Below are 19,858 nucleotides of genomic sequence, written 5' to 3'. Positions count from 1 at the left end.
AAACCTGTATCTGATATGTTCTTCTAGAATTGGCAGAGTGCCAGTGAGTGCTACCTTGATTTGTGGCAATAAAGGACATACCTGTAAATGTAAATATGCTGGATTGACTAGGGTAACAGCTGATGCTTCCAGATAAATAGAAATCTCCATCCACAATATTTTAATTGATCAGACAAGGACAGGGTATTCTTTGGACACTTGATTCTTGCATTTCAATCAAGTTCTCAGGAAAAAAATGACCACTTGCACTTGCTGCAATGTTACAGTGGTCTAGCTGAGTTTGGTTTTGCAAAGTTTTGGACTACATGGGTCTGTTGAGATACTGGGACTGGATTGCTCAGAAAATTGACTACCTCAGAATGTAACTGTAGAGGGGAATCATCATCAGGTAGGTCTATTTCCAGTGGGATCCCACAGGGATTGGTTCTTAGCCCTATGCTATTTACCAGCTTTATCAATGACCAGGAAGAAAACATAAAATTATCACTGATAAGGTTTGCAGATGACACCAAAATTGGGGGAGTAGTAAATAATGAAGAGGACAGCTCACTGATTCAGAGCTATCTAGTAAACTAGGTGCAAGCAAACAATATGCATTTTACTATAGCTAAATGTATACATCTAGGAACAAAGAATATAGGCCCTACTTACAGGATGGGAGACTCTAGCCTAGAAAGTAGTGACTCTGAAAAAGATTTGGGGGTTGTGGTAGATAATCTGCTGAACATGAGCTCTCAGTGTGATGCTGTGGCCAAAAGAGGTAATGAGATCCTGGGATGCATAAAAAGAGAAAGCTTAAGTAGAAGCAGAGAGGTCATTTTAACTCTGTATTTGGCACTGGTGTGTCTGCTGCTGGAATCCCGTGTCCAGTTCTGGTGCCCACAATTCAAGAAGGATGTTGATAAATAGGAGAGGATTCAGAGAAGAGCCACAAGAATGTTTAAAGATTAGAAAAGATGCCTTATAGTGATTGATCTCCTTGAGTCTATCTATTTAGTTTAACAAAGAGAAGACTAAGTGGTAACTTCATTGTAATCTATAAGTACCAACCTGGGGAACAAATATTTAATAATGGATTCTTCAGTGTGGCAAAGAGAGGTATAACATGATCTAATGGCTGGAAGTTGCAGCTATACAAATTCAGACTGAAAATGAGGCATACATTTTTGATAGGTTATCTAACCATTGGGACAACTTACAACAGGCTGTGGCTGATTCTCTGTCACTGACCATTTTTGAATCAGGATTCAATGTTTTTCTGGCCAGTGTTATACAGGTCATATTAGATAATCACAATGGTGCACTTTAGCCTTGCAGTCTATGAATCTGTACATATGTGCTATCATTGCCATAGTATTGTCACACCTCAACCATGAATATATTTTTGTCTTCACATGACCCCAGTGAGTTGGGGAAAGTATCTCTGGGAATCTTCAAATTGGAAAGTGAAACATAGGGTAAATTAGTGACTTCTCCAAGGTCAAATAAGAAGTGTGTGGCTGAGCTGGAAATTGAATCCACTTATTCTGAGTCCCAATCAAGTTTCCCATCTGCAAGACCAACACAGAAGAGTTAAGTGATTTATAAGATGCAGTCTCTACCATCATTCCAATATTCTATGTTAATCAAAACAGTTTGGTGAGCTTTATTACCAACAACCAAAACTCACTTTATTCAAAGGTCTAAATTAATGTTTTAATCTTCTGGACAAGTACTTCACTACTGATGAGACAATGAGGATTTTCTTAAAAGGTTTACTTTTTTACTGTTAAATAATTTCTACAATTAGCTTAAAACAAAGGTACTTATTGATGTGAAGATATTGCAGCAGAAGAAATGTACCTGAAAAACCAGATTAAATATATGCAATGAAGTCTGGTTCTGTTCTAGTTTTCATGGAGGGAAACATAAAATTGGCTTTGTAGAATTTCATTCTCTCTCTTCAGTGACGTGTAGTGTCTGGGGCACACTTTCTTTAGAATCTGTAGATTGCTTGTGTAACATCCTCCAGGACAGGAGATGGTTTGCTGATCTCTATTCTTGGGTACAAGACTTCTTCTGAGTAATTGTTTTTGTTTCTGCCGTGAATGAGAATGAAATTTGTACCTGAAACTTTGTGTGTGTGCGCGCGCGCGCACGCACACACTACATAAAAGCTTTTATCTCATAGATACTGAAGGAGAGCCATCAACTAAAAATGTAAATTATGCTGAGAAAAAATTGACTTCTTTGTATTTCATTAAAAGTTAAGCATAGTTTGATATTGTACAGCACAAGACAAAGCTGAAGTGCTTTATATCTTCAGAATCCTAAAATGAAATCATTTTCCTAACCTTGGTTTTCTGCTCTTTATTATTTTATAAATTGTAGATTTTTTTTCTCCCCAAGATCTTTCATAAAGCTTCAGAAAAACATAATTTTGTCTTTCAGTGATTTACATTCTCTTTTCTTAGATGGTGTGGTGGTAGTGGAGAGAGAATTTCCTCTCTAATTTTATATTCTAAAACAAATATTCATAAGAGAAGATTAGATATAATTAGCACCACAATAAGTATAATAATAACTTATACTGGGTCATATTAGCTACCTCCCCCCCGCACACTACATACTTAGTGAGTTAAATTGCATCAGTAAGCTATAGCCCATATCTTTCCAAGATGCGATCTGAGGAATCTAACTCATGCAGAAGTACAAGACATTGACTTGGCTCAAGCAGGAATCTTTTCAGAAGTGTCCCATTAACAATGAGTGGCCAATATAGCGAGAGAACAATGTTTAGTTTACCACGTACTTGGATTGCTGTTACTCACCCAGGCGGGATAATAAATGATTTATTTTTTAAACCATAAAACTTGTATTTTTAAAACGAAGTACACTTTTAAAATAAACCTATTTAAAATTTAACTCTAGACACATACTCTTTAAAATTATAATCTACTAAAATAATTTAAATTATTTTTTTAAATTAAGCAGTACATATTTGCTGCCAAGCTTTTAAAGAAAGTCAGACCACTGAAATGGTTGAAGTTGTTGCCTAAGCACCCAGAATCAAAGTTTGTTGAAGTGCTATACCAGCTTTGCTAGGTTCAGAGAATATTTTCTTCATTTCAGCTTATTTATCTAGTTCAGGTCAATGATTAAATCATTCAAAGTCAAGAAACTGATTGGGAGTTGAAAAAGCAGAAAAGCTTGGTTTCCTCTTCTAACTTATGAATAAAAACTAGGTGAGAGAGGATGAGATCTACTAGTTCTAAAGTCTTGAAGGACATGATGACCAAAAATTTAGTTCAATTAACTTCCTTTATTTAATAAACCTATTTAAAATGTAAACATCTTTTGATAAATATACTTTTTATTGTATATATCTAGCACATTTAAAAGTACTTTTATTTAGCAAGTAGAAATAGATTTAAAATCGAGCTTGACAAATCATGAGGTAAAAAAATAATCCTCTAGTAAATAATATATCATTCACAATTTTATAACAAAATAAAAATGTAAAAAATAAGAAAAATACATCTTATTCTATATAATTGCTTAAATAAATGTGTTTAGATCTAGTGTATCCTCACAGTTAGCAAAAAGTACCAAATTCAATGTAAAGGCTAGATCTAGCTGTAAATAAACATATTTTAATTATTACCAACCAATAAAAATCCACCTTTGGTTAGGAAAATAAGTAGAAAGTACAAATGCCAAACAAGATTAACATGGATTACTTAAATTGAGTTAAATCATGATTTAAAATTTAAAACATTCCACCCTGGACTCAACACTTTACTTTTCTCATTGAAGTGTGAAACTAGATAAAACAGGCTGGGTGAAATTCTGTTCTAGCTCACTAGTCATTTTGCCATGGCTCAATCAGTTTGACTGATGTGTTGGGAAGAAATTGTGTGAAACTGTGGTTTCATATGATTTCAGCTCGAAATCTGAAAAAACCTGTGCTGTTTCAGCTGAAATTTGCTTTATGGTTTTGTTGAACCTGACAACTGCAGGAAAGTTCTAGTTTTGAATCCACACAAATAGGAGTAGGTGGGTGGATAGAGAGTTTTGAACAGACCAGAACTATTATTTCACTCAATTTTCTCTATAAACACTTTAACTGGTCCCACAGTCTAAGAAATAGGAGACAAATATATATATTGGAAAACAAGTAAGATCATCATATTTAAGTGCCAAAGACAGAAAGTGATGTGTCTTATGTATATTGACATTATAAAATTGCTTTAAAATATTTTTATACTCCAAATAGTTTGACCATTCACAGACCCTTCTAATGTGATATGGTCTGTTTTGAAAATTTGTTAGTTAAAAATGGTTTCGGATACTGCATTAAAGTTTATCAATTTTTTAAATTGTTTAAGTTGCATGAGAAGTTGGTTGCTAAATATTTTCCCTTAATTTCAAGGAACACATCTCACGGTTTTTTCCCTGCATTTTTCAGTCAGCTCAATACTAACATGTCCCGGAGCCACCTGCCATTTTTGTGGGGATATTTTTAGACATTTATTTATTTATTTTTGGTATGTGAAAGGCCCCCACATACAAATAAACTAAAAAAAAAAAAAAATTCTTTTTCTCTGATTTTTTTAAAGTAATTTTAAGTGTAACTTGTGACAGTAGGGGGAAAAAAGATCAGACTGAAGTAATTTTTATGCAGCAGTACACCTTTAAGAACAGCATCCTGAAATTCACTCAGAACCGTTTATCAAAAGTTTTGAATTACTGAGCTTGGTACAATTTGGAATTTTTCATTACAATATTAAACCTCTCCTAGATTTTACACAGTTACGTTTGAACCATATAAGGACCACTGGCTTCTTCCTGCCTCTGCACTCAAAATACTGCTATTGTTTGACTTTGTTATATTTTATAATATGGTACTGTGGAAAGTTCCTGTATAAAATAAATACTTGGCACTTTTATCATGCTTTTCAACACTAGATTTTTTTTAATCTGCAAAGCATTTTATAAAATACTCTACACAACTCTCCTGTCAGTACAATGGGTAGGTGTAACTATCTGTTTTGTACATGGAAGAAACTAAGGGAGAGAAATTAAAGTGCTGTTATTATTAGACTACTGATTGCAAAAATGGCAACATTTTACTCAACTCTTCTTCCTGTTATATTCTAAATCACATCTGCTTATTTTACTAATTAAAATCAAACTTTTATTCCTGTTAGCATTGCTTAGCCAATATTATTATGAATACTGAACTAGATATTGAATTTTCTGGCTTGTGCATCATCAACAGAATTAATAGAATCATAGTACTAGAAGGGACCTCAAGGGGGCATCTAGTCCAGTCCCTTGCACTCATAGCAGGACTAAGTATTATCTAGACTGTAGAATTGTTAGCTACATTTCAAATCTTTATCTCTGGTAATGTTATATATTGTATTTATGTATTAAGAAAAATAGAGGGGTAGTTTAAAAAAAAAAAAACAACAACTGCACTATGAATGTTACAGGAGAGTTCTTCACATGCATTAAGCACCTTTCCACCCACAAGTTTAGAGGAATCTTCAAGCATGTTCAAGCTATGGATTGTAAAGCAGATAGAGAGATGTAGGCAGGCATCTTAAAGTGGCTGAATTTATTAAACAGAAATATGGATATGACTGTTAATGCAAGAAATAAACTGGTGGAAAATCAGAAATATCAGCTCCTTTGTGTAGATATAAAACATATAAAGTTGTTTGATTTCATTTTTTATTTGCTCCCTCCCCAGTCTCATTAAATGTATATACTAAGTGACGTGTGATGTTTACAGTTATTTAATGTGAGAGTACTGGTTATTTAATGTGAGATTACAGTAAAAGTTTTACTGGGAACCACATGCTAGTTATTTCTAAAATTGATTAAAATAACTGTTCTGGGGGATGAGATGGCTCAATAATTTGGTAATGATCATAAAGCCCTTCACCCCTAGGTCAGTGATTCAAATCCAGCCCAGATCTGTAGTGATCTGAGCAATGACCATCAGATGGCTGTTGATGGTCTATTTGAACAAGTATCCACATCAGTAACAATAGCTGACATTGACAACTTTGTTGGCAGTGTCAGAGGGCTAAGTGAATGGGCATGATAACTTAACTTTCTCTTTACCTCTCTGTAAGCATTTGGACTCACCGCCGCAGCACCTCCTGCTGGTGACTTCTGGGAATTAGCTAATTCCAGCTCCAGAGCGCTCTCTGCAGGCCAGTGATCCACCTTACCTGTGGCCCCATGTCCCTCCCAGCACCCCGGTGCCCAATTTACCTGGGGTGCTGCCCCCTGGCAGTAACCCCTTTCAGCCTCAGGGTCTCCCCCTCCCAGGGGAACCCCCACCCACTATCCCCACTTTGCCTTAGTGTTCGGCTACTGCCAGTCCCCATCTAGCCCCCTCTCCCCCCTCACTGGGGCAGACTGCAGTGTAAGCCACTCATCATCAGCAAAGGGGGCTCAGATCTGCTGCCTCTGCCTACCCATGGTCTGCCCCCTGCAACTCAATACGTAATGGGCCTTACCAGGCCTCCAGCCTGGGGCTTTCCTAGGCTGGAGCTCCCTGGCTCCCTAGGCCTTTCCCCAGCCCTGCTCCACTCTAGATTCCCTTCTTGATACCTTGCAGCTAGGCCTTTCTCCCTCTACAGGCAGAGAGAGAGTACCTGGGCCTCTGGCTCACAGCCTTTTATAGGGGCCAGCTGGGCCTGATTGGGGCATGGCCCCAGCTGAGCCTACTTTCCTCCAATCACCCCAGGCTTCTTGCCCCAGCCCTCTCCTGGGCTGTTTACCCGCTCCTGCCCTGCGGGGCTTGAATTGCTCACTGCTAAAAGCCCCTCCTCCAGCCTAGGGAGGGGCCACGAAACCCAGAACCCAACTGAGTTTGTGGGACAACAAAGGCGACAACAGGAACAGATGTGGGGGTCAAAGGGCCAAAACTAAGGAACCGGAAGGGGACACCGAGCAGAGAACCCCGGACAGTGCCCACTGCGCCTCGAAGACATAGAGAGAGCTGGCGGACGCTGCCCAGAGAAACTCTCCCCGGATACGTGAACGGATGAAAGAACGAAAAACGGCCCCACAGTCGCAGGCCCCCCCCTCCAACCTCCCCTCCCTGGTGTTATGAATGGCCACCTTGGCCATAGCTAGGAGGAGGTTGACGAGGTGGTCCCGCGACTTCGTGAGGCCTCGGATTGGGTGTGCATAGAGAAATAAATGTGGCAAAAAGTGCAGCCAGAACCTCAATAAGAGGTTCTGGAGGAGCCGGAAAAGGGGCTGCAGCCTGGCGCCACTCTCCAAGTGGTCCTTCTGGATCTGGTATGAGACACATAAATTAAAAAATAAATAAATAAAAAAAAAGCAGTTTATTGATGAAAGATTGACTGTATTGGATAAAGCCTGTTGTCTACAGGTGGAGATAAGTTGTTGGTTGTGACCTACAAAGCCCTAAATGGTCTGGGGCTGGTCTACCCAAGGGACTGCCTCTCTGTGTGGGATTTCTTTCTGCAGTTTTGTATAAGAACATTAGAAAAGTAAAAGCAGCTAGGTACAAACTGTAGCCTCAAGATTTTTTCATGATTGTATTCCATGACTCTCTTGGGAGACATTGTGTCTACAGAGATATTGATGGTATTTTGTTCTCCTTTTTTTTTTATTTTTATTTATTTATTTTTTTTAGGGTACGGGCGTGTGTGCAATGCATGTAAATCTTGGTATTGAGTGGAACCAGCCTTGTTGCTAATAATTACTGAACACATAGCTCATCTTTGCTATAATATTACAGCTGCAGTTGTAGAAGTTGCTCCTGCTAGGGGCTAATCCGCAGCTTTATCACTTGACTGGGAGGAGTGGTTGATACGCTGGAGGGTAGGGATAGGATACAGAGGGACCTAGACAAATTAGAGGATTGGGCCAAAAGAAATATGATGAGGTTCAACAAGGACAAGTGCGGAGTCCTGCACTTAGGACGGAAGAATCCCATGCACTGCTACAGACTAGGGATCGAATGGCTGGGCAGCAGTTCTGCAGAAAAGGACCTAGGGGTTACGGTGGACGAAAAGCTGAATATGAGTCAACAGTGTGCCCTTGTTGCCAAGAAGGATAATGGCATTTTGGGTTGTATAAGTAGGGGCATTTCCAGCAGATCGAGGGATGTGATCATTCCCCTCTACTCAGCATTGGTGAGGCCTCATTTGGAGTACTGTGTCCAGTTTTGGGCCCCACACTACAAGAAGGATGTGGATAAATTGGAGAGAGTCCAGCGGAGGGCAACAAAAATGATTAGGGGGCTGGAGCACATGACTTATGAGGAGAGGCTGAGGGAACTGGGATTGTTTAGCCTGCAGAAGAGAAGAATGAGGGGGGATTTGATAGCTGCTTTCAACTACCTGAAAGGGGGTTCCAAAGAGGATGGATCTAGACTGATCTCAGTGGTAGAAGATGACAGAACAAGGAGTAATGGTCTCAAGTTGCAGAGGGGGAGGTTTAGGTTGGATATTAGGAAAAACTTTTTCACTAGTAGGGTGGTGAAGAACTGGAATGGGTTATCTAGAGAGGTGGTGGAATCTCCTTCCTTAGAGGTTTTTAAGGTCAGGCTTGACAAAGCCCTGGCTGGGATGATTTAGTTGGTGTTGGTCCTGCTTTGAGCAGGGGGTTGGACTAGATGACCTCCTGAGGTCCCTTCCAACCCTGAGATTCTATGATTCTATGACTTTAGAGAGCTTTGGGTTTTTTTGTTTGTTTTATTTGGTTTTGGGGTTTTTGAGGGAGTGTTGTTGTTGTTGTTCCTAAATCAATTCATGCTGCTTAAGTGTACTATGTGCTCCCTTTCTCTACAATTTCTCAGCTGGTTGCATAATATTATTTTAACTTTTCCTATCTATGTTCAGTGGAACCAGTGCCGCTAAATACCAATAATGTGAACCTACTTGCAATTTGCATGAAGTTCTTTATGAAATCCTCTCTCTGGTCAAGTCTTCATTTTGTCTAGTTTTTCAATAATTTATTTTGAACTACTTTGTGTTTCTTTCTAATACCTTTCTTTCTGGGGTGAATTTTCTTCCAGTCCTCTTCTTACCTTCAGAATCAGATATCTTTGTAGCAAAGTATATTTAATTATCTTCATAACAGCTCTCTGTTAAGAAGTATCCCACCTACTTTTATTGGCTCCCTGCTAGAAAGCAGCCCACTGGTATTTCCCCAGTTTTCTTAAACAGCTACGAGGGTGGAGCCAAGCTAATAGTATGAACATAATATTTCTGGACTTGGTGGATGTAGCATCACATAGCTCCATGGATTCACTGCTTCATCATGGACCCCGTCCATTTGATAGTGTAAAACATTTGAGCTCAGACTGCCCCACCCCCGCCCAGTATTTTGGTTTGCAGTAGGCACAGCAATGATTGCAGTAGAGTAAATCCTATGTAAGGGTAACTCCTCATTAAGGCACAAATTGGTACCATTTTCCTTGAAGTTGCTTACCTTCGTATTGAATAAGATATGGCCAAATGGAATGAAAGAGCATGCAAATTGCCTGTATCAGAGCAGTGATTCTAGTGGTGGGGGACCCTTTCACAATAGTTATATATGTTATGATCCTTGTAGACCAATAACCCAGGAGTGTAATAAATCCGTCCTCTTCAAATTAGATTCCTCCAAAGTTTTTTTGTTTTTGTTTTTTAAATTAAGGACCAATCTGGTTGTGGTGATTTAGCACATTGTCTGCACTCTTCCATCTCTGGATAGTTATCTTTTAAATTAAGAGGACTGCATGCATTTCCTGGCTCACTGCTTTATCAAGTATCTTTTCAATAGATAGCGGACTGCCCCATACAAGAGAAAACAATACTTTCATTAGCTTTAACACCTTTTAATCAGCTTTATTCCTTCTCAAAATATAGTTATGATGTTGCTCCCAAGTTATATTCCAATATTTCAGAAGTGCCTTAGAAAACCACCCTCTTGATCGAATCCCTAGCAGGGCAGAAAGGTCCAACAGACCAGAGGAGCAAAACACCTTATAAGAGTTCAAGAGCTTCCTATGATGAATTGGGATTAAATTAAATAAAACCAGAAAATTTAAGATGAATATCAGGCAAACTTCCTGTCAGCCAGAGAGAAGTGAATAATTATAGAATGGTATAGTTGGACTCCATCACAGACAAATCCTGGCATCGTACTTTAGAAATGAATATGAGAGTTTAGGCTCTCTTGAGCATGGGCTCATTAACAATAGATTATGTCAAAGAAATCTAATTTCTTCGAAGGAGCAAAAAAATTAATGAAAGCATGGCAGTGGATGTGAGTTACCTGGATTTCAGTAAGGCTTTTAGTAAGTTGTCCCACAGGCAATTGGTGAACAAAATGATAAATCTAGATATCAGCACTGATGAGAAAATATGTGCAAGTTGGCAGGAACAGTGAGGAGGGTTATCATTAATGGCACAAAATCCTCCTGGAGTGAAATGACAATTGGGTTCCCACAGGGTTTTATGCTGAGAACAATCCTGTGTAACATATTAATTACTGAGTTGGAAAATTGAACTACTGTATTTGCTTGGTATCCATACTTATAGATGGCACTGAAGCAGGAGATAGTTGACACAGTGGTGAATATAATGAAATTGTAGGAGCTTTTGAACTTTTTGGATAAATTGTCAGATGACTAAAATATTCTTTTAAATCCAGGAGATGTGTTGGTTCTGGGGTGAGAAGAACAAAAAAGTGAAATACCAATTAAGTGGCTTAAATATTAATGAGACAGGCAAAAAGGCATGTAGAGGTGATATGAGCAGTATCAGTATCCTAATAGAGGGGATAGGTTGCTTTAAACAAAGAATACATCTTAAATCTAAAGCAATGTTTATTTTAATCTTATTATATTTTTGCATTTCTGCATGGCACTTCTGCATATTTCTGGAACATTGTGTGAAATTTAGATAACTTAATTTAAAAGATCTCTAGTTATTAGAGAGACCACAGAGGAGGGCAATGTGGTTGGTTGATCTAAAGATATGGAAGTAATCTTTTTTGATGAAAGAGATGCAGGGAGACTAAGGTATGATTTCATTAAAGTCTTCAAGTACAGAAATTTAGGAGTAGGCACAGAGATACTTATAAGGAAGTGACCTCATGTTTTCACAAATAAAAATTTGAGCAAGAAAGGTTTAGGCTACATTTGATTTAGGCTACATATCATATGGAGCAGGTCCTCAAGGAATCAATTCTGAAGCACTTAGAGGAGAGAAAAATGATCAGGAACAGTCAGCATGGATTCACCAAGGGCAAGTCATGCCTGACTAACTTAATTGCCTTCTATGATGAGATAACTGGCTCTGTGGATGAGAGGAAAGCAGTAGACGTATTATTCCTTGACTTTAGGAAAGCTTTTGGTGTGGTCTCCCACAGTATTCATGCCAGCAAGTTAAAGAAGTATGGGCTGGATGAATGGATTGTAAGGTGAATAGAAAGCTGGCTAGATCATCGGGCTCAACAGGTAGTGATTAATGGCTCCATGTCTAGTTGGCAGATGGTATCAAGCAGAGTGCCCCAAGGGTTGGTCCTAGGGCCGGTTTTGTTCAATATCTTCATTAATGATCTGGAGGATGGCGTGGACTGCACCCTCAGCAAGTTTGCAGATGATACTAAACTGGGAGGAGTGGTAGATATGCTGGAGGGTAGGGATAGGATATGGAGGGACCTATTCAAATTAGAGGATTGGGCCAAAAGAAATCTGATGAGGTTCAACAAGGACAAGTGCAGAGTCCTGCACTTAGGACAGAAGAATCCCATTCACGGCTACAGACTAGGGACCAAGTGGCTAGGCAGCAGTTCTGCAGAAAAGGACCTACGGGTTACAGTGGACAAGAAGCTGGATATGAGTCAACAGTGTGCCCTTGTTGCCAAGAAGGCTAACGGCTTTTTGGGCTGTATAAGTAGGAGAATTGCCAACAGATCAATGGACGTGATCATTCCCCTCTATTCAACATTGGTGAGGCCTCATCTGGAGTACTGTGTCCAGTTTTGGGCCCCAAACTACAAGAAGGATGTGGAAAAATTGGAAGGAGTCCAGCAGAGGGTAACAAAAATGATTAGGGGGATGGAACACCTGACTTATGAGGAGAGGCTGAGGGAACTGGGATTATTTAGTCAGCAGAAGAAAAGAATGAGGGGGGATTTGATAGCTGCTTTCAACTACCTGAAAAGGGGTTCCAAAGAGCATGGATCTAGACTGTTCTCAGTGGTACCAGATGACAAAACAAGAAGTAATGGTCTCAAGTTACAGTGGGGGAGGTTTAGGTTGGATATTAGGAAAACCTTTTTCACTAAGAGGGTGGTGAATCACTGGAACGGGTTACCTAAGGAGGTGGTGGAATCTCCTTCCTTAGAGGTTTTTAAGGTCAGGCTTGACAAAGCACTGGCTGGGATGATTTAGTTGGTGTTGGTTCTGCTTTGAGCAGGGGGTTGAACTAGATGACCTCCTGAGGTCTCATCCAACCCTGAGATTCTATGATTTTAGAAAGGGCTTCTTGTAGGAGTTGGAAACATTTGGATCAGTCTACTCTATGATATTGGGAGCTGATATTATCAACCACTTTAAAGCAAAGATAATGACTACTTACTACACTAAGTACTTTATAAATGCCATAGCTAGATATTTTGAATAAAAAAAAATCTACAGTAGTTAAACATGCTTACTGAGTAACAACGTACATCTGGTGCAAGGTGTGAGAATGAAATAAATATTCCTTTTGGTTGTCTTAATCCACACATTTTGTCGCTCTACTTTAAAAGAACAGGGAATATTGCATTGATATTACCAAAAATGATGAAAAGTTTATGAAAACTGGTCCATACTGTGAAATATGTAGATAATGTAAACATTTGATATTCATGAAGGTGCTCATTAACAATGAATAGAAATTTAGGGCCAGATTGTCTCCTCTGCTTCTGTGAGGGGAGGCAATTTGTGCTAGGGTCAGATTGCATTGCATGGTATACATTCACCCAACTCAGTCAGTAATCCATTTCTCAATGTCATTTTTCACAAGGATCTGATCCAAAGCCTATTGACTTTAATGAGCTTTCAATTTCACTCCAATTTGGCTGCAGTAGAGCGGTGGTGAGCTCAGAGATATTAGAGCCCATTAGAACAGGTAGAATAGTTTCCATCTGAGGTCATGAAACCCTATGAGGCTAAGCTGCTGTGTGTGAATGAATAGCTGTTAGTGGTCCAGGATTAAATTGTCTAGTGTCTAAGTGATGTAAGAGCCTTTTAATGGGACTTAGATGCTTTTCGAAATGAGACTTAGGCCTAAGCCACTGTAGGTACTTTTGAGAAACTTTTCTTCTCAACTGTCATAATCAGTTTTTGAACAGAATTGCATTCTTATGTGCATTGCAGAAAAAAAATAGACATAGGAATTTTACATGTTCTTACATGTGGCTATTTATTTAAAAACTAGTTGGAAAAAAGTTAAACAAACACTGACAACTTGACCTTATTTTTTTTCCCTTTTTTGTCCAGCAATCACTCTCTAATTGTTATTGACTTGAGCATCTGGCCATGCCACCCTCGTGTGTATGTGTGTGGTATGCATGTAACCATTTTTCAGTTATTTTTCTTGTTTAAGTTTATGGAGAGAAAAGGCAGCACACATAAGAAACAAAATAAACAGGTATGTAAAAAATGTGGAGTTCAAATGAACAGAGACAAATATCCCAACAAACCATCCTGTCCCATCTTTTAATTTTCTTTTTTTAGGTAAGGTGGTTTGGGCCTCCCATGTCAACTGCTGTTATTTCAGCCAGATCTGCTGAAGGCTGTGCTTGTCAGTGACTGATGACAGGTGCTCCTACCCACAGGATGTTTCTCCTCTCTGCCTTCTTCTGTCATCTTCTTTTCCTTTTCAGTGTTTTTATCTTTCATTCTTTCTGTCTACCTTTCTTTTATATTTCCCTGGATTTTTTTTTACCACTTCTTGCACAGTTACCTTTCAGATTCTTTTTACTTTGTGCCCTCTGCTACTTTAAGTCTGATTCTTTTTGTCTGTCCATACCCATTGGGACAGGTAGCACAGTCTACTGGATTGAGAAAAAGGCTATGAACCAGGATCTTTTGAGTTCCAGTCCTGGCTCTTCCACTGATGCGTAGTGTGAGTTTGGGCAAGTCACTTACCATCTAATGAGATATAGAGAAGCTAAATTCCTTGGGGGAGGAAACATAGATTCTTAAAATACATATGCTTCCAAATAGGGTAGCTACCGTTCTTACAATATTTTTCTATTAACAAATACAAATCAGGTAAGCAGAGAACACTTCGTTTGTGACTTGCACTCTGAGAGTAAAGGACAGAGTAGTTGCAAAGGATCACACTTTGTGTCAGAGAATCAGATTTAGAATACATTTACTACGTGCCATACAAATTTTTCAAATAGCATGGCTTTTCTAAATATAAGATGTGGAGTTCTCAAATTCCTTATAAAAACTTATTTAAAGTGTTGTAGAAATTTATTTAAAACCATATGTCACAACACACTTAGGCATGAGCTGCTAGGTGAGAGATGGGAGGTTGTTGGTAGTATGGAAGCAGAGCTAAAGTTGTTTAGTTTATCTCAACTGTGCACTTTCATGCCTCCCAATTATTATTATATTTTTTAAAACTGCAGTGTTCCATTAACAAATTTTCTAAATGCATTAGCTGTGTGTCTGCTCAACCTTAACTCTGAATGAACTGTTTGTTTGTTGTTTTTGTCTGGGATATTACTTATTAATCTACTACACAGGACTGTTGAGAATTATTTAGTTCATATTTCCACTGGGTTTTGAAAATGTAAGCCTTTATAAAAGGACTAAGGTATTATTTCATTCTTGCTTATTGCAACTCTCTTGTTACTCTTATTTCTATTTTTCTTCTTTGTCCTTCCTGTCTCTCTTTTTTTAAACAAACAAGTATCCTATGCCTAACATTATTGTAGTAAAGCCTGGTATGAGGCCTCTGATACAAGGCCTCTCATAAAAGGCCTTATGTTTCAGGCCTTCTTCTTACTACAATTATCTTCTTGTAGTGTTAGGAATACAGTTTTGTTTTCCTCCACTGTTGTGTATTTGGTTGTCATGGTTTTTGTTGCCATGGCAACTGAGTTAGATTATTATGGGTTAGCTCAGCCGGTTTCAACCAGCTGAGTGTGCTCTCTGTATATCTGTAAATAAAATGGAGGTTTTGGTTAGCTGCCTGCTCTCTGGCCTCAAGTGATTGCTTCCTACACCGGCTGCCCCAAGGATACAACATCCACTACTGTCACTAGGGTCATACTTCATTATTGCTCGTCTTTTGTGTGCTTTTACCCTATACAGATGCTCCCCAACTTATGCAAGCATTCTGTTCTGGAACACCTTGCGTAAGTCTAGATTTGCATGAGTCGAGTTTGCATAACCCAGGGAGCATCTGTACTATACAGATTTAATGGGGGAGACCAGTGTTTCTCAAATTGGGGGTCCTGACCCAAAAGGGAGTTGCAGGGGTTCACAAGGTTATTTCAGATCTGGGCGACCAGAGAGTGACGGCTGCTGGCCAGGCGCCCAGCTCTGCAGTCAGCGCCATGCAAGCAGCAGTACAAAAGTACATACCATGCCACTCTCACTTCTGCGCTGCTGCCTTCAGAGTTGGGCAGCCAGAGAGTGGCGGTTGCTGACTGAGGGCCCAGTTCTGCAGGCAGCAGCGCAGAAGTTAAGGTGCCTTCAGAGCTAGGCTCCTGGCCAGCAGCAGCGCAGAAAGTAAGGGTAGCAGTCATGCAAACCCCCCTTTACAATAACCTTGCGACTCACTCCCAACAACTCCTTTTTGGGTCAGGACCCTACAATTACAACACTGAAATTTCCAATTTAAATAGCTGAAATAAGGAAATTTCGATTTTTTAAAAATCTTATGATTGTGAATTTGACCAAAATGGACCGTGCATTTGGTAGGTTCCAAACTACGTGTAGAGATATGTTTATGGAAGATTGTGATTTGGAGACACTCCCTCATAAGGGACAGTGTTGTGAATGTGGGAATTTGGAGATGTGCCCTGGAGACAGGGCTTGGGAACATAGCATGGCTGTGTGCAGCAGTTGAGCAGAGAGGCTCTCCAGTTGTTTTATTAAAGTTTTATTCCTTTCCCATTCACTAATTTGTTATTTAATGAACCCGAAGATTGTTACACTATTGATGAAAGCAACGCATTTTAGTGTGGTAGACTTGAGTTTGATTTCTCCCTGTTTTCCATGAGTGGAAAAGACAAGTCTCATATACAGTAAAATATGTCAATGTTTTGTTTTTAAAAGCTCAGGGTAGTGTGAACTCATGCAGAGTTCCACTGACATTAGGATTCTGCCCAGACACAGGGGCCCACACTACCATGGAAACAGACACAGAGTGGTGCAGGAGCAAGGGCAGTTGGTTGACACTACTGGCAATGGGAGTGTTCCTGACCAGATAGTGATGCTGAGCAGACTGAAGAGACTGCTTCCCCTAAGAGCCTATATATCTACCCTGGAATCATGTGGGTGGGTCCTCGCTTGTGATTGGCTGGCATGGGGCCTATCACAAGATCTGCACGTAATTGCCTCTGATGGCTCATCTCACACTCTGGCTTTAAATCATGCGCTGTCAGCGGAACAATAGTGAATATGTTTTTCATTCAGGTTTTGTACTGAGGAACTGCATGTCCTCTCCAATAAACATTTAGAAAGATGTTGGTCATAATTTAGTTCAGTGAAACTTACTTTTGGATAAAGAGCAGTACATACCTGTAAAGGTATAAGTGTTGACACCCAAACTAACTTCAGCTTTCAAGAAACATTGGGTTATTATTTATCTAACTATTTCCATTTTGAAAATCTATATTGACAATGTAAAGTTTTGAAAAGCAGATACTCCTAGAGAAAAGCAAGAAAATTAAAGTAACTTGGAAAAGATTGTAGGCAATGTTGAAGCTATCTTGGTCTTAGGATATTAGAGAAACAAGGTGGGTGAGGTAATATCTTTTACTGTACCAACTTCTGTTGGTGAAAGAGAAACTTTTGAGCTTACACAAAATATATTACTTCACCCATCGTGTCTCTCTTGGAAAATATTGGCTTTCTTTCTGAGCTGGGAAATTAAGATGAAAAGAGAGATTTTTTCCTGACAACAACCTTTTCTCTCTCACATTAAAAAAATAGCTTATTTTATATTTAAACAAAAATATTAATTGTATTAAATTGTGTGGTGTTCCTCTATTGACAGATAACATAGGTTCTCCTCCTTATACAGAATTGGTTGGCACAAATGTGGTGGTGTCATGCTGTCTGGAGTGGCTCATGGCCATGAGTACCTACCTCAGGGCAGACTGTCAAAAGCAGGGCAGACACCCAAACTGGTGGTATGTTCTATAATTAGATTTCACCAAGACAGTGCCAATTGAACCCCTAAAGTAATGCAATAGTCTTATAATGGAGTCACAGACAGTCCCCTTAGGCACTGGGAAAGCTAGTCTATGCAGTAAATGGTCACTTGCACCAAAACCCACAGAATATTCAGGTTGCACCCAGTGCCAACAGACCAGTTACTCACCCAGTATTTGCTTCCTAAATTTCACACCAAAGACAATGTCGGAAGTCAATTCTATAGCAAATTAACTAAAGATTTATTAACCAGGAAAAATAAATGAGAGTTATTGAGAGGTTAATACAAGTAAAATATATGTACAGGTGAGTCACAGTCTATAATTCCAAATGGTTGCAGAGATGAAGTGATCTGCCCATTTCTCAAAAGTCTTTCAGGGCTACCCAGAATAATTCTGGGGATCTCTGTATTCTTGTTTGGTTATTCTGCCCCGTTAGAATCCAAACAGTCCAGAGAAGAAGGATTTTTCCTTGTGTCCATAGTTATAGCTTCTTGTCACAGAAAAACAAGTTGACAGAGTCACTACCCATGTGGGCTCTTTCTTTGATGATGCGGAGAGAGAAGAAAGCATTTAGAGTCTTTGGTCGTCATACATGACCACTTTTTCTGAAATATGCAGGGATTAGCACCTTCCTGCTATAGTCCTTCATTTGCATTACACATTGGGTTATTTAGTTACAGAGTGTTACAGAGTGTCGCAGGGCACTAGTTCAGGGGGTTCCACAGTCATAAACACACTCCAGACTGTTTATCATTCACCAAGATGTGCATTTATTTCCCTCTTACATCACCAGAACATGCAACATGGGCTTATAGCAAGGACAGACTTCCCTGTAGCCCTCACTCTTCAGCCCAGGCTCACTCTCTGAGCTTCCTTCTAAGTTCCCCTTGAGCGCTTTCCTCCGTTGCCTTTGCTTCATGTTTCCTCTCCTTATATTCTCCCCAATTACCTTGTTACCTCAGTGATTATCATCCAGGTGGTCACAATCCCCCACCAGAAGGCGTGTCATGGTTAAGGATATGATTCAGCCATGGAGGTCATGGAAGTAATGGATTCTGTGACTTTACTGGAGCTCCATGACTTCGGCTTCAGCTGTCAGAAGCTGGGGCTGGAGTCAGGGTTGTCAACCCCTCACCCTTGGTTTCAGCCAGGGCTGGGGCTGTGTATCCCTCTATCTCTGTGTCTATGGCCAGTGCTGAAGATGGTTGTGTGCCTCCTTGGTCCCCTGCGTCCAGAGCCTGGGCTGTGCGCCCCCTTTCCCCATTGCAGCTTTGGTCCGTGCCAGAGCCAGGTCTGTGCATCTCCCCTCCCACGGCTTCGGCTGTGGCCGGAGCTAGAGTTGCTGCTGTGTGTCCCTGCCCTGTGGCTTCAGCCAGGATTGAAGCTGGGACTGTGCTTTCCCCCGCCCCGCCCTGCTCCTCCCCACCATGGTGGCGGGGCTGGGGTTGTCAGTCACACCACGGGGCTTCAACTGTCATTCCTTCCCTCCCCCCACCCCATCCTCTCTCCCCTCATTATTTTTAGTAAAAGTCACAGGTCATGGCTCCCATGATTTTTTTTTTTTGTATATTGCCCACGACCGGTCCATGACTTTTACTAAAAATAACCGTGACAAACTCTTGACCGTAGTAATTCCTCCAGGCTGCAGCACTTTCAGTTATCAGGGATATATAGAATGCAAGTGTTCACTGTTACATTATAACATGGGGCATAGCTGAGTGAGAAAAATACATGCATCATCCATCTGGTTTCCAGTTATGCATTTGTAAATGTTCAGTGAGGCCTAGGGCCTTGGCATAAGCTGGCACCTGGTCTGCCAGTGTCCCACCTGGCCCAAGTGCATTGGAATACTTCAGGGCTGTGAGGTTCTTGTGTTTAAATACAATATGTGAAGTAATGTTTTTGCTTGTTTGGGTAGAAGAGATAACAGAATATGATCAACAGACTATTCCTTGTTTGATTGTTTTTCCGTCTTGGAAAGAATTCGCTATGAGTTGCAAGGAAAATCTTTAATCCTTAAAGATTATGCTCAGGCGTGTAACCCCTATTCACTCTTTTTTTTTTTCATTTTAAATTGTTCAGGTAGCATTAGTGAATGAAATAGAATGAATAATTATTTAACTTGACATTTTTGTTCGTTTTGTTTAACTGTGTTAACTTTGCAATCGGTGGATTGATTTAAAGCAAGGCAATTTAAGTCATGATTTAAATCACAAATTGGAAAGCCTTGATTTTAATACATTTTTCCATTTGTACTTTAGTTATTTTCTAAATAACAGTGTTTTCTCATTGGTTGATATAACCATTAAAACATATTGATTCACACCTAAATGGAGTCTTTATATTAGATTTGGTACATCTTTTTGCTACCTAAAACAGTACACCATAACCATCTACATTTATTTAAGCAATTATATTGTTTAATATTTTAAGATTTTTATTT

The 19,858-nt window shown here is 39.6% G+C and overlaps 1 protein-coding gene across 2 annotated transcripts in view; it reads left to right on the top strand.

Moving 5' to 3' along the window:
* CTNNA2 (catenin alpha 2) overlaps positions 1–19,858 on the top strand; it is a 765,838-nt gene that overhangs the window by 73,633 nt on the left and 672,347 nt on the right. The window contains exon 1 of one of the 2 annotated variants that reach the window (XM_045017826.1): positions 7,287–7,305. The exons of the other annotated variant lie outside the window; for it this stretch is intronic. The gene's annotated coding sequence lies outside the window, so the exon portion shown is untranslated. Of the gene's footprint in view, positions 1–7,286; positions 7,306–19,858 lie in introns of those variants that run through there. 2 annotated transcript variants of the gene reach the window in all.

The sequence above is a fragment of the Mauremys mutica genome, chromosome 5 (genome assembly GCF_020497125.1).
Source record: "Mauremys mutica isolate MM-2020 ecotype Southern chromosome 5, ASM2049712v1, whole genome shotgun sequence".
Taxonomy (NCBI): Eukaryota; Metazoa; Chordata; order Testudines; family Geoemydidae; genus Mauremys; species Mauremys mutica.
The sequence above is the reverse complement of the archived record's forward strand: the minus strand, read 5'-3'. Positions and strand labels throughout refer to the sequence as shown.